Genomic DNA, 14,004 nt, shown 5'->3' on the forward strand with positions numbered 1-14,004 from the left:
CTTTAGATCTTTGTTCCGAGCTTCACTGTGAGAAAAACACCTTTTACATCAGAATATGATCAGAGATATTGTTGTAAAGCATGCACAGAGTGGCACAGCAGCTGAATTTTGGCACGTAAAGGACTTTTATTATAATGTTTTTGAGGGTAAAAACTCACCTGACGTCAGTTTTAATCGCTTTTTAAAACTTTAAGACATCAGTTGATATATTTGCATCAGTGAAGAGCAGCACACTGATTATATAACTGAAGGGTCTTTTTAGGGAAAACCCATAAATTAAGCTTCTCTTCAAAGGGCTAGGCCTAGTGGACTTATTTACCACTTTATGAAAATTTAGACCACATGTAGCCAAGATTGTTTTAGATAAAGGTCGATAGACATTCCTGACATTTTCAACTATTTCATCTGTTTTAGTTTGAGATCTCTTGGCATTTTATCTCATCATATACCAAACATCTATCATATTTCTGTGTCAGGTGAGGCGCGTTAGGAAGATAAAGTCAGTTAAGGACACAAATAGAAGAAATGTAATTTTCTTATTAGCTGTTATTGGAATATATATTCTGTCTGTGGGAGGAGAGAACTGGAGGCTGGTGGATTTTGTGTCTTTATCAGGGCTGCATAACAAAGACATGATGTTCTTTTTCTCTCACCACTCTGTTGAAGGACAAAGCACACTGGAAATATGTCTGAGGTTTAGATAATGAGTGGTGATGAAGTGAAAATGAAGGAAAAATATACCTCAGTTTCCACATTGTCTCATAGTGTTGACCTTTAACCTTTCAAACCAGAAGGAAAATATGAAGTTTTGTGTTAGTCAGACTTATTAAGCTTCAACCTTTGTCCTCTGGGATTTATTTTTTAGACAAAATTTAGAAGACGAATCAGGAACTAGATCATATTTCACAGATATTTTGTCAGACTGTTTATATCGTTGTATCTCTCGCTTTAATATTTAATTATATTGTTTTCCAGGTTTTGCTGGATTAACCCAAAATTACTGTGTGGTTATTTTATCCAACAACGTACTAAATCATAGTATCGATATTGCAAATATAAAATCATATATACACTGACTGAGGATTATCGTTCAATCCGAGGCAAAAATTAACATAAAGAAGTCAAATGTTCCATTTTAGCTGCGCAATGAATGTTTTTTTTTTAATTTGGCACCTTTCGTGTAAATTAAACACTGCAGGTGTTTCCTGGATTGATAGAAACTTCAAAATAGTGTATCAGCAACATTTTGTTGCTAAAATTGCACATTAATATGTAATTTATTAAAGTGTTTTTGCAATAGAAATATCACGATACAAGAGCCGGGCAATATATCGATATTATATTGATATCGTGATATGAGACTAGATATCATAATATCATGATACGGCATAATAAGTGTTTTCTTTGTCCTGGTTTTAAAGGCTGCATCACAGTAAAGTGATTACAGCTGTTCCATTATTTGCTTTTACCCACTTTGTCATTATATCCACATTATTGATGATTATTTATCATAAATCTCATTGCGTAAATAATGTGTTGCTCGTAGTGATGAACCTACAGAGAATTATCAGTGACTCTGAAGCTCCTCTCAGAGCTTTATAGTGAGTTTCAGGCTGTTGTTTAACTGTCCAGCTGCAACTTTACTGTCTTGGTTCACTCTCAGCGCTCTCATAGCGTCGTTTTGGACCGCAGCAGGCAGCTGTTTTCCGAGAAAAAGCTCTAAAAAAGTCACTGTACACTACCTGCTCAGCACCAAACAGACACAGTTAGCTGTAGACTAGCTGGTGAACATAGTGGAGCATTTAGCAGCTAAAGAGCCAGATATTTCCCTCAGGAGTTGGTAGAGAGTAAAAACAGAGCTAAAAGAGAGTGAATATTGGACTTAGATTCACCAGGTTCTGCTGAAAACTGGTGGACAAAAAAAAATCAGTAAATGCAGGATTAATAAACACTTTGTATTGCTTCAGCGTTTTATGCTTCGACCAAAGTTCTTGTCAGATGGTCAAACACAAAAACCTTTGTGTCAACTCAGTCATAACAAAGGACGGTTTCACAATCTCTCTGTCTAAAAACAACAGTCAGGAGCCCAAATGAACAGTGAAACATGTTTTTTCTTGCTGTAATCATTCCTCCTGTTCATACTGACCATTAGAAGATCCCTTCATAATGACCTTACAATGGAAGTGATGAAACCCACAGTCCTCCTTCTGTGCAACAAATGTATTTAAAAGTTTATCTGAAGCTAATATGAAGTTTCAGCGTCCAAATAAGTCAAATCAAGTATATATGGTTCTTCTGAGTTCAGGGCTTCTTTATTACATGCACATGGGAAGCTGTAGATCAATGAAAGCTTCGAATAATAAATGCATGATCGCTAACTTACAGTACATACCATATCTACATGACCTTTGCACAACTCCTGTGTGACACCAGTTTCACGGCTCGCCAGTCTAACTTCCTCTATTACAACAATCTCTTCTTAGAATCGGGGTCATCATGTGAATCATGTACTTCGAAAACAAGCTTTTTTCGATTCTCCTTTCATAACTGACGAGACATTAATCTTAATAGCACATGATCTGGCGAGACATCTACTCCAGACAAAACAAGGTCATATATCATAAAATTGGTGATTAAATGAATTACTAGACAGGTGTTTGATAAGCGTAATACATAGTCTCACAATTCTATTTATATTTTATAGTCGGTTGGTAAATTTCCACCACAATATCTTTCAACGTTACAGTCTTTTTAGTGCCAAAGTCTCTCTTTTTGTTACTATACTTCCACCGTAGCTCAACAGGGAAACACTGTCTGAGGAAACACAAAGAGGGAATTTGATGCTAAAAAGACTGTAAATGTGTCAGATATCCACTTGATATGACTAACTCAGACTGCTGAAGCCTCATATAAGCTTCACATCAACTTTTAAATGCATTTTTTTGCACAAAACTGTGGATTTTGGCCTCCATGACTTACATTGAAAGCACATTTGAAGGATCTTTTAATAGCCAGTATGAACAGGAGGAATGATTAATAAACTGTTCATACAGACAACTGACTGTTGTTGTGAACCCGTCCTTTAAGACCTTAAAAACCGTAAAAGTTGTCATTTTTTTTACTTTAAACTCGATATGCAGGTATGCCACACAGAATTAAGTAACACCATGCTATAAAAAATAGAAAAACAAGATAAACACATGAAAATGTCAAAAAAAATAGTAAATCTTTCGCATTGACATCATCAAACATACCTTTACAAACTAAAAAATCTCAAAAGCCTCTTTTTCTTTTGGCATTAACATCCTGTGTGGTGATAAATCGTGAAAAACATTCAGTATGAAGACAGTTTTGTCGTTTTTTTTGAAACACAGAGTGCCTGTAAAAGCTTCTCAAATATGTGAAAAAAGTTTTAAAAAAGTAGTCTTACTCTTAGTAAATCTTATTCTTTTTTTTGTTTAGTTTTTCCTCCTTCTTCTGCAGTTATGCGAGTACAGGCTGCTTTTGTTATTTCAGTAATGTAAAAACCTTTGACAGAGGTGTTGACACATCTTGTCTGAGTTTTTGATGTATGCAGAGTTTATGTTCTTCGTATGAGTGCATTCGGTTCCCTTTATGTTATGTTCCCTGTACTCTTACCAAACTACACGGGAAAAAAAAGCTACTGACGGGCTTTTGAGTTAGAAGCTTCACACAATCTGAGCAGTAATGTCATGTTCCCCTGATGTCAAGCGCAGCGGCCAGTGTAATGAAAAGCTCTGCTTGTGTTATTATCAGTGTATTGTTGTGCAGCGAGGCGGGTTGAGCCTATAAATGGATCCCCGGTCCTTTTGGCTCGTTCCTGCATCTGCAACATCTGGCCTCAATCTGGCTCCTACGCCCCGCCGTCCCCCGAGAGAGACGCTCTCCGCTTCGGTTTCACTCTGCTACGCCTGCACGGCCTGCTGGGGGTAACAGTCAGTAATCTTTGTGTGTGATAGAGAGCACGGAGAGAACATGAGAGCATCCTCGCCGCTACACGCTGGAGAGAGACATAAATACTCTCTCTTTTACATGCACAGGCTTGATTTTGTCACTTCATTGACTTACATTCATTCCCTGGAGACTTCCTCTAAACCAGTGCGTGCCCAAACCCAACGTTAACCTGACCTAACTTAACCTCTGACTAAAAAACAAGTCTTAAACCTAAAATAAATCTTTACTTTCTGTGGAACGGCTAATGTATGATGTCCCCGCATAGTGATTAATACACACACACACTCACTGAGTGTATTTCTGAACGGCGGCCAAGTTTTGATACTAAGAGGGGAGCTAACCGTCTCCCCCGCAAAGTCGGCTCCCTCCCTCCTCAGTCGCCTTCCAAACTTTGTCTCCCACTCCCCTCTGCCCTCGATCTTGGGTCTGTCTGCCTCCCCTCTCTCTTTCTTTGTCTCTCTTTTTTCAGTCCAACGTCTATCTATCTCTTTCAGTCTCCCTTTCTTTGCCTCAAATTCAAATATTTATCATCATGACATTTGGTAACAGAGAAAAAAAAAGGTTTAATAAAACTTGAGTTTTCATATCTCTCTCCTTCTCTGTAGGTTGCATTAGCTATGATAATATTATGCTGACTGAAGTAATTGGGGAGGATGTTGCTACAAAAAGGTCCAACTGGGAAAGAAACACAAGCAGCCAAACGATCAGGAAAGTTTGAAGAAAAACTCCCAGGTCAGTCAAACTTATTCAAAAAAAGAAAAAGAAGGTTTTATGATTATGATTTGTTTATAATATGTAGAAGATATAAGTTGATATACACGGAAACAACAGAAAAATGTAATAGAGAGGTGAAAAAAACCCCTCAAAGGGGCTCGAACAGGGTGAAATGTTTAGCCGAATTGTCCTCCTTCACTTACTAAACTTTATCTTTATATAATTATCTGAACAACACTCAGCAATTACAATCAGTTTTACCTCCAAAATAAATGGTTCAGTGAGCCAGTGGACCTTTTTTTTTTAAGTCAAATCACAAATTTGGCTTGCAATGTCACCACTTCAAGTTCAGTTTTATTACCATTTCCACATATATTCATCCATATAGACATAAAGGGAAGCTAGATGTCATACAAAAGTAAAAAGATCCCTTCAGTTGGTGGTAAAAGTTGAATTTTAACACAGAAGAGACATTAGGGCGTTTGCAAAACAATAAATAGGTGCAAGAAACAGAATATTAACACAATGCAAACACCAGACAGTCTTGAGGTAAGACTGAGCGCTCCCACAGGTTGGTTAGCAACAAGATGTTTGTTGTAAACATTACTGCATGTAGAGTTGTAGCTTATTTTGAACAGTGCAGTGGATTGTAGGGCGCAGAGGGTTAAAGTGATGTGTACAAGTAGTGGATGCAAGCCTGTGGTATTGTTGTCTGTGGGGAGGCTCGAGTCGCTGAGATCTCAGTAATTACTTTGGTGAATACAGTGTTCTGCATAACTACAGTGTAACTGATACAAACACAAAAACTCAGGTTGAAATAAACTGTAATTTCCCTTTAATTACAGCATTGTGAAAACAGGTTGTACTTACTGTGTGCATGCAACAAGTAAGAATGTGGCAAAAAATACAACAAATGGTCTGCAGTTTATGACTCTATGTATACACAAGACCCACAAACTGCTTATATAATCCCAAACGGCAGCTACCACGGCTTGAAGCTGAAGCCAATACAAAAGTACTTTAAAGTGCCACCGACGGCCACTAGCTGCTCCAACTGACCCCCGTCCAGAAAGCATCGACTTCTCTCCAGAAATACTAAGTCAATCATTTTTTTCAGAGAGTCATTATGGTCTCAAGCCATAAATTCAGGCCTTCTTATAAGTGTGCTAGTGGTCATTTTGGAAATTATTTAAGACTTATGGCATTGATTGACAGCTGTGATTGACAGTTGGCTCACTGCCTCTCTCCTCAGCTCCAGGACCCACACTGAGTCTGATTATTGTGGCAATATTTCACTAAGTTTAATGTTACTTGGTTATGATACCTGCCCTGTTAGCACAATTTAGCTAAAGTAGCTAACGTTAGCCCACATGTGCAGTGCTCTGTTTGTCCAGTAAGCTAGCGTTAGCTTTGGTCCGAGGTAGCGGGGCGTGTTTCCAGAGTGTGAAAGGAAACACTCTTTGAAAGGTCCTGGCTGCAATAAAAAGATGGCGCCAACCATAAACTGCAACTCTGGACTTCAAACTGGCTCCGGTGCAAACCAACGGGTGATGTCACACCCCGCTACGTCCATCTTTATGTACAGTCTTTGCTATGGTTTGCTCCCATTCAGCCACAATAGTATTAGTGGGTCTCAACACTGACGTTGGGTAATAAGACCAGTTCATCCTGGAGCTGTTGGATGGGGTTGAGGTCAGGGCTCCATGATGAGTCCACCAGCCCCCACCAGTCAAGTTCTACAACACCAAACTGGGAAAAACCATTACTTTATTGACCTGGCTTTGTGCACTGGGGCATTGTCATGTTTCACAAAGTTGGAAGAGCTCTACTGTTGAAAATATAATTGTATACTGTAGCATTAATGTTTTCCTTCACTGGAACTAAGGGGCACAAACCATGAAAAACAGCTACGTCTCCTTGGGATTTCAGACCTTACAATTTAGATCCAGTGCCAACATTCAGTGCCAGTACAGGAAGTAGTGCCTTTGCGTAGCGAGGTGGAAAGAAAGGAGTGGTAGTGGTGTAGAGGTTGGGACCTTACAAAAAACTACAGGGGTATTATGATGATAAATAATGGATGGTATTTTCAATTTTATCATGGTACTTTCCATGTTCCCTGTACTGACCATGATAGAATTTGTACATCATAGTACTGGTCAGTGCACCAGTACTGTGCCATGATACTTACAATGGTACTTGCCATGGTACAAAGATTGTAGCATGGTAGAGCAATATAACAATTTCCATGTAAGTGATTATGTGGCACTTAAGGGCGTGTAGCTTGTCTGACTTTTATACAGGAGACTGTAATTCATGTCCCATCACTCCACTTAAAATGCCTTTTTATTAACCGTAACCACAATTTTCTCCAAACCATGCCATAATTATAAGAAAAACATGTATTTTCACATTTGTTGATTTTGGGGTTTTTCAGATGAAGAAACTGAAGAATCGAGTGTTTTTTTATGGTTAAAAGACAATTCTCCTGCGTCTTAAGCAAAATAAACCATATTTCATTGTCACAAAACTGAAAACAGGGCTGTGTCTATTAGCACATTGGAGATACAGGGTTTTCACAAGACAGTGACGTATTGTTTTGGCATTGAACACAATCCGAGCTTTTGCAGAATCGTCCAATATCAACACACGCTGGTCTGGCCAAAATGTCTTCACACCGCAAAGATGTCCCCACTACACTGGTTTAAAACTCAAGCTGGTCCTCACAAAGATGCAAAGATAGAGATACAAGCCTACTTTCACACACACTTACACACACACACACACACACTCTGGTAATTGTATCTGACTGGAGGGGGTCTTTCTCTCTCTCTTGGGAGTGGCGGCCTCCTCGATCGCCTGCTTCTCTCTGAACTCTTGATTCCTGAAGTGAAATGAAGCAGTGAGCGAGCAGCCTCAACCTTAGCTCCCTCACACACACACACACACACACACACACACACACACAGACTCACACACACACGTTTGGGTAGCTATCCTTGTCAGGACATGACATTGACTTCCATTCATTGTGGACAGCCTAACCCTGATCCCAACCCTAACCATAACCACATCATGACTCACCCTAATCTTAACCAAACCATAATTCACACCTTACCCCCAACCTTAACCAGGAAACTAGAACTGACATTTTGCCTCTTTAGGACTGAGCTTTGGTCCCCATGAGGCCTACTGGCCCCAACAAGGTCGGTGTTTATACCGGAAAAGGTCCCCAAGAGGTAACAAAAATGTGTGCACACACACACACACACACACACAGGGCGGTAACACCACACAGGGCAGTAACACACATACAGTACGAAACACACACACATGCACACACACACATCAACATAGAAAAAATAAAAAATCTGACAAAAGCGGAGCCAAAAAAAGTTTGGAAACTTTGGAAAGTCCCCAAAAGTTTCCTGTTTGCTCATTGGTCAGCTCTCGGGTTTCCGGCATGCCCATTGGCCGTCTCAGTTGTCCCACCCCAGTTGTCCCGAGGTGTGTGTGCGTGTGTTTGAGCCAGATATCAGTGATATTGTTCAGCTCTGGGTACTGTGTTCTTTCTAATGGGAGGGATGAAATTAATACAGTGTGTGTGTGTGTGTGTGTGTGTGTGTGTGTGTGTGTGTGTGTGTGTGTGTGTGTGTGTGTTAAGAGGGTGTTTACCTTGGCAAGCAGGAGAGAAAAAGAGAGTTGGATTTAGAACATGTTTCATAGTTATTGTTTTAATAGATGATATACTGTATATATTAATAATCTATTTCCACAAATATTAGATCTAAGTCGACCGTTCACACACATAAAAACCTGTTTCTGTTACTTAGGAGGACACCGCACTGACTTTAGAGCTGCAACCATTAGTCAATTAATCAATTAGTTGATTGACTTTAAAACTGCAATGATTTTGATCATCAGTTAATCGCTTTGAAGCATTTTTTTAAGAGAAAAATATAAAAATTATGTCATTCTTGTCTCTCAAATGTGAATATTTGCTGGTTTCTTTTGTCGTCTATGACAATTAACTGAATATATTTGGGTTGTGGACAAAACATGACATTTGAGGACGTCATCCTGGGCTTTGGGAGACAGTGATCGACATTTTTCACCATTTTCTGACATTTTATGGACTAAACAACTAATTGATTGTTCAAGAAAATATTCATTACGCCTGAACTTAACTTTAATTAATTGATGCCAAACCCTAAACCAAAAAGAAATTGGCCATTGCTGGATTAACCATATCCTGTATATATGTAAAGATGGACGTAGCGAGGTGTGGCGTCACCCGTTGCCGTTGCCGTTTATGGTCGGCGCCATCTTTTCCATTTGGAGCCAGGACCTCCCAAATAAGTTGCCTTTCACGCTCTGGAAACGAGCCCCGCTACCTCGGACCAAAGCTAACGCTAGTTTACTGGAAACACAGAGCGCTACACATCTTGGCTTACGTTAGCTACTTTAGCTAAATTGTGCTAACAAAGCAGGTATCGTAACCATATAACATTAAACTTAGTGAAATACTGTGATAATAGTTCGACTCGGTGTAAGTCCTGGAAACGGGGAGAGCAGCAGGTGAGTCACAGCTGTCAATCAACATCAACATGGCAACAAAGCTACTATAAGTCCTCAAATCTTATTAACAGAGCAATAATTTCCAAAATGACCACCAGCACACTTATTACAGGGCCTGAATTTATAGACTGAGACCAGAATGACTCATTTAAAAAAATGATTGACTTCGTATTTCTGGAGAAAAGTTGACACTTTCTGGACGGGAGTCAGTTGGAGCATCTACTGCTGCTTTGGATTCAGCCTGGAGTCGTTGTAGCTGCCGCTTGGAGCAAATCTCTGCAGCCGGGTTCCAAAATCTGGTGGAAAAGCCTGAAACCAGAGACTGTTATTGCAGCAGATCGATGAACATGGTTTTGGACACTTACTAAACAATTTCATATGGTTGTAATGCGTGGGTGTCCACATACTTTTGGCCATGTCGTGTGTGTGTGTGTGTGTGTGTGTGTGTATGTGTGAGTAACATACAGTATGAGGCCCACATTGTGGTTTTCTCTTCCTCCCTACCAATCATTCTCTGTCCTCCCTCTCTCTCTCTCTCTCTCTCTCTATGTAGCTTCACCCTCCCTCCACCTCTTTCCAAATTGCCTTACACTCCCTCCTCTCTCTCTCTCTCTCTCTCTCTCTCTCTCTCTCTCTCTCTCTCTCTCTCTGTCTTTCTCTCTCTCTCTCTCTCTCTTTCTTGGCCTGTCAGGAAGAAGTGAACAATATGACCTTTAGTCGCAGCGATAACATTCTCCCTCATGAATTCCCCGCCGCTCCGGCTTTCCTTTCACATTCTCACCGGTATGTTTTCGCTCCCGGAGGCTCTGTTTTCCTTAGAAATGATCATCTCGGCAGCCAGTGATTAACGAGCAGCACCAGTGGGCAGGGAGGAAGTTAGGCCTCCACAGGGTCACACACACACACACACACACACATACATGCACTAAATATACATTCACACTCCGGCTGAGTGTCTCATCTTTATTTTTATCTTCTCACATGTGTCACAGTCATAACTGATGGTTTGTTAAATCGGTGTGAACGGTGAAAAGCTCCATTAAATCGTGGGGTTTTTTTTTTTTTTTTCATTCATTCCCATCTGTGCTGTCTGCGAATGAGACCCAGAGGCAATGATAGATTCACTTAAAAGGGGGTCCTGGGGCCAAAATATGTGCTGTTGGGCCCCTTGACCGTCCGTCCCTTCCTCTCACTATAATCCCTACTCTTTAAAGTACAGTGGACACAGCAAACCACACATGGTACCTTAATTATGTTTTGTCTAGTGCTCCACAAACCAAACATCACTCCCATGTGGAGTCCTATCTGGTGTGTCAGTTAGTCTACGATAATTACGGATTTGCACGATTTAAACTAAAATGATAAAGCTTCAAACTTTTTTGAGTTTTTGATTCAAAGCAGAGCTTCAAGATGAGGTTTGAAATGTTGCATTTTGGCATTAATACAACTAAAGGGACACTCCACCAAGTTTACGTCGAGTCTACAATGCTGGTTCAAGGTGTTTAACACATGGATGTATAAAGAGAACTGGATACAGGAAGAGCACCAGGCTTTGAAACCGTGTAATTACAACGTCACATGATGCACACTGGCCCAAAAACACTTTTTCCCATAGACTTACATTGTGAAAGAGACATTTCTGAGCGTCACAACCCCCGCGAAATGATTCATCTCGCTATCAGAATTAAATCTGTTCGGTCCGATCACATTTCAAAAGCCTAGAAGAGCCGCATGATTGAATTGTTTTATCCCCGTTCAAGTTGGCCGGAGGGCTAAACAGGAAGTAGCCAACTCGGCCAACGAAAGTCACTAGTGCGCATGCTCTATGGGCCGCACGATGCGGAAGATCCGGGTACCTTCATACCGGGAAGTTGATTTTTTATTGCTTCATGCACCATTTAGCAACTTTCATAGGAATGAACGATGCTGTATCCAGTTCTCTTTATACATCCATGGTTTAACATCATCACAAAAGCAACTGGTCAACAAGATAAAATCGTTTTAAAGCAAAGTTTAAAAAAATACAGAAATACAACAATTAAAAATGGACACAGAATCAAGCATAAACACACACACATTCACAAAATTAGAAATAATGATGTGTCAAAAATCAGTTGTCCAGTCGCATTCAGGTAAGAAACTGGCGAGTCATAATAAGCCCAAGGGAACAGAAAGGTTTCTTTTAAATGTGGAAACAGTAGTGACTGATCTCCGGTCTATTAGTAGATAAAGTCAGTCTGTGTTGTATAATATCTTCTGTGGCTCTGAAGGGATCTTTTGATTATTGATTTTTAACAAAAAGCCTGCATTACAAACTGATGGTAAAGAGTGACAGATGTGGACGTCAAGTTACATTATGGGAAGTGTTGTGTTTTGAGGGGTGTGACTCATACTGGGAACTAAGGCCCCATTTCCACCTGGTATTAACATGTGATGTGTATCTGGATAATGACATCTGATCAATGGGCCTTTGCGTTTACATCTGGTTTTAAAAATACCTTCTTGTTATCTCAGTTGTGACGCCGTTGTGATTGAATCTTAATATGTAAATTAGCTAGTCGGGGGCTCAACATCAACGAACACGTCCCGGGTCATGGAAACTGCTCCCGGGAACGGACGACTTTCACAACACTTCTTTGCAGGACTGACTGCTACTGCTTTGCAGCTTTTGCCAGGTTTGTTTTAGCTGTCAGGAAGAGGCGGTTCGCTTATTTAGTCTCAAATTACCACCATTACATTCCATGCATTCTGTTGTCACTTTATTTTATCTTATTTTTTTATTATTATTATTATCAAGTGGGTTTTATTTTCCATTTTATGTAAATTTTATGTGATTTTTCATGTGAAGCACTTGGTAATTTCCTTTGTTTTAAAGCACTTTGAGCTATATTTCTTGTATGAAAGGTGCTATATAAACAAAGTTATTATTATTATTATTATTCTTAACATCTCCAGATACAGTTCATATTTTAATGCCATGTGTTAATCGGGTATAAAACTCAGACATCTCTGCATGTTCTGCTTTGATTTTGACCCTTTAATCTGTCTGTGAGACACTACATTGTTGGAGCAGCCCTTTAAGCTTTTTTATAAATTTTGACTTTTGATGCCAAAAAGACTAAGAAGGATAAACTTGTACCAGGTTGTAGCTTCAGTCTACATCTGTAAAAAGTATTTTGTGTTGTGCTGTTTTGTCTCTTATTGTTTCTCTGGGATTTATCGCCTTTCTATTGTTGCTCCTTTTTTTTTTTTTTTTTAATATATAACTCAGATTCAATTTAATTTCCTGGTAATAACAAAGGGCCACTTATCACTATCACTGCATATAGTTACTGAATAGTATAGCAGCCAAATAATCATTATTGACACAGTAGTAAATGTTTTCACATTTATTGAATAAGCTGCAGTCATTGAGTGTAAAATCATTTTCTCCTGGGGGGTCAAACTATCAATCTGTCAACGATTCCTTTGAACTAAACGACCAAATATGTCGTGTGTCATTACGTTTTATGATTGAACACTCCTGACAACACTGGTCAAGCCCCGTATAATAATAATAATGATAATAATGATAATAACTTTATTTATTAACAGACTTTACAAAGTGCTTTTCACCAACAAAAGCAAAGAGACATGACACAGAGAGCAATAACAAGTCTGACATTAAGAAGACGACAGTAGAAGACAATGAAAAACAGTAAAGAGATCATAAAAAAGATTAAAAGACGATATGAAGACGATAAAACAACATCACTTAAAAGCAAGTCTGTAGAAGTTAAGCTTCACATCAACTTCTAAATGTGTGGACACACTGTGGATTTTGGCCTCCATCACTTACATTGAAAGCACATTTGAAGGATGAAGTATGAACAAGAGGAAATGATTACAGCGAGGAAAACCTCTTTCAATGCTCATATGGACACCTGACTGTTGTTTTAAGACTCATTGAAAAATTGTGAGGTTGAGGTCATATTTTAGTCACGGTGATGGAAAACAAATGCCGCCTGTTGGTAGAAAACAGAAAATGTAAACTTTGACGAGACATGTTAGCCTGTTATGACTTATTCCATCTTGAAAATGTAAATTTTGAAGGGTCCAGACATTGAAACGGGACACATGCTACATGCTGAGAGAAGCTGTCTGCTCCCCTGTGACTTTTAAATGGAATTACGTGGTTATGGAAAAACAATGGCTGAGTTAATATTCATTCAGAACTCACACATGCGGCCTGTTTGGCAGCCGGTTGCAGTGTTGCAGGCTGACTGTTACTTCACTGATCCACCACCCACAATTTTTGTGGGTAATCAAGTCCTGATGGGCAATCGCACAGCAATCAAGTGTGTTAGATGTGAGCTGACAAACACACTGAGCGTGCCCCGTGGCAATCCAGATGCAGGTCTGATGATGCAGGTTTAGCTGCCGATGGCACGCAAACACACACACACACACACACAGAGACCTGTCTGTCAGGAGGAGCGTGTTTCTTGCTCTCCTTTTTCGCTGCCATCCAATCTGATCACATGATCTGACAGGCACGTTACATTCTGTCGCGGGTTTGGTTTCTGTTTCTCTGCAGGCTTTGACATGAAGAACAAATATTTTTGAGACAAAGAGAAAAGAAGCGGAGGGTGAATCTAAGAGACGGAAACAAAAAAGGAAAAACAAACTGGTTTCTAGAAGATTCAGCTAAAAGTAGAAACAGAAAGTCTGGAAGAAATCTGACGCCCTGTCTTTATTATT

The sequence above is a fragment of the Thunnus thynnus genome, chromosome 21 (genome assembly GCF_963924715.1).
Source record: "Thunnus thynnus chromosome 21, fThuThy2.1, whole genome shotgun sequence".
NCBI lineage: Eukaryota > Metazoa > Chordata > Actinopteri > Scombriformes > Scombridae > Thunnus > Thunnus thynnus.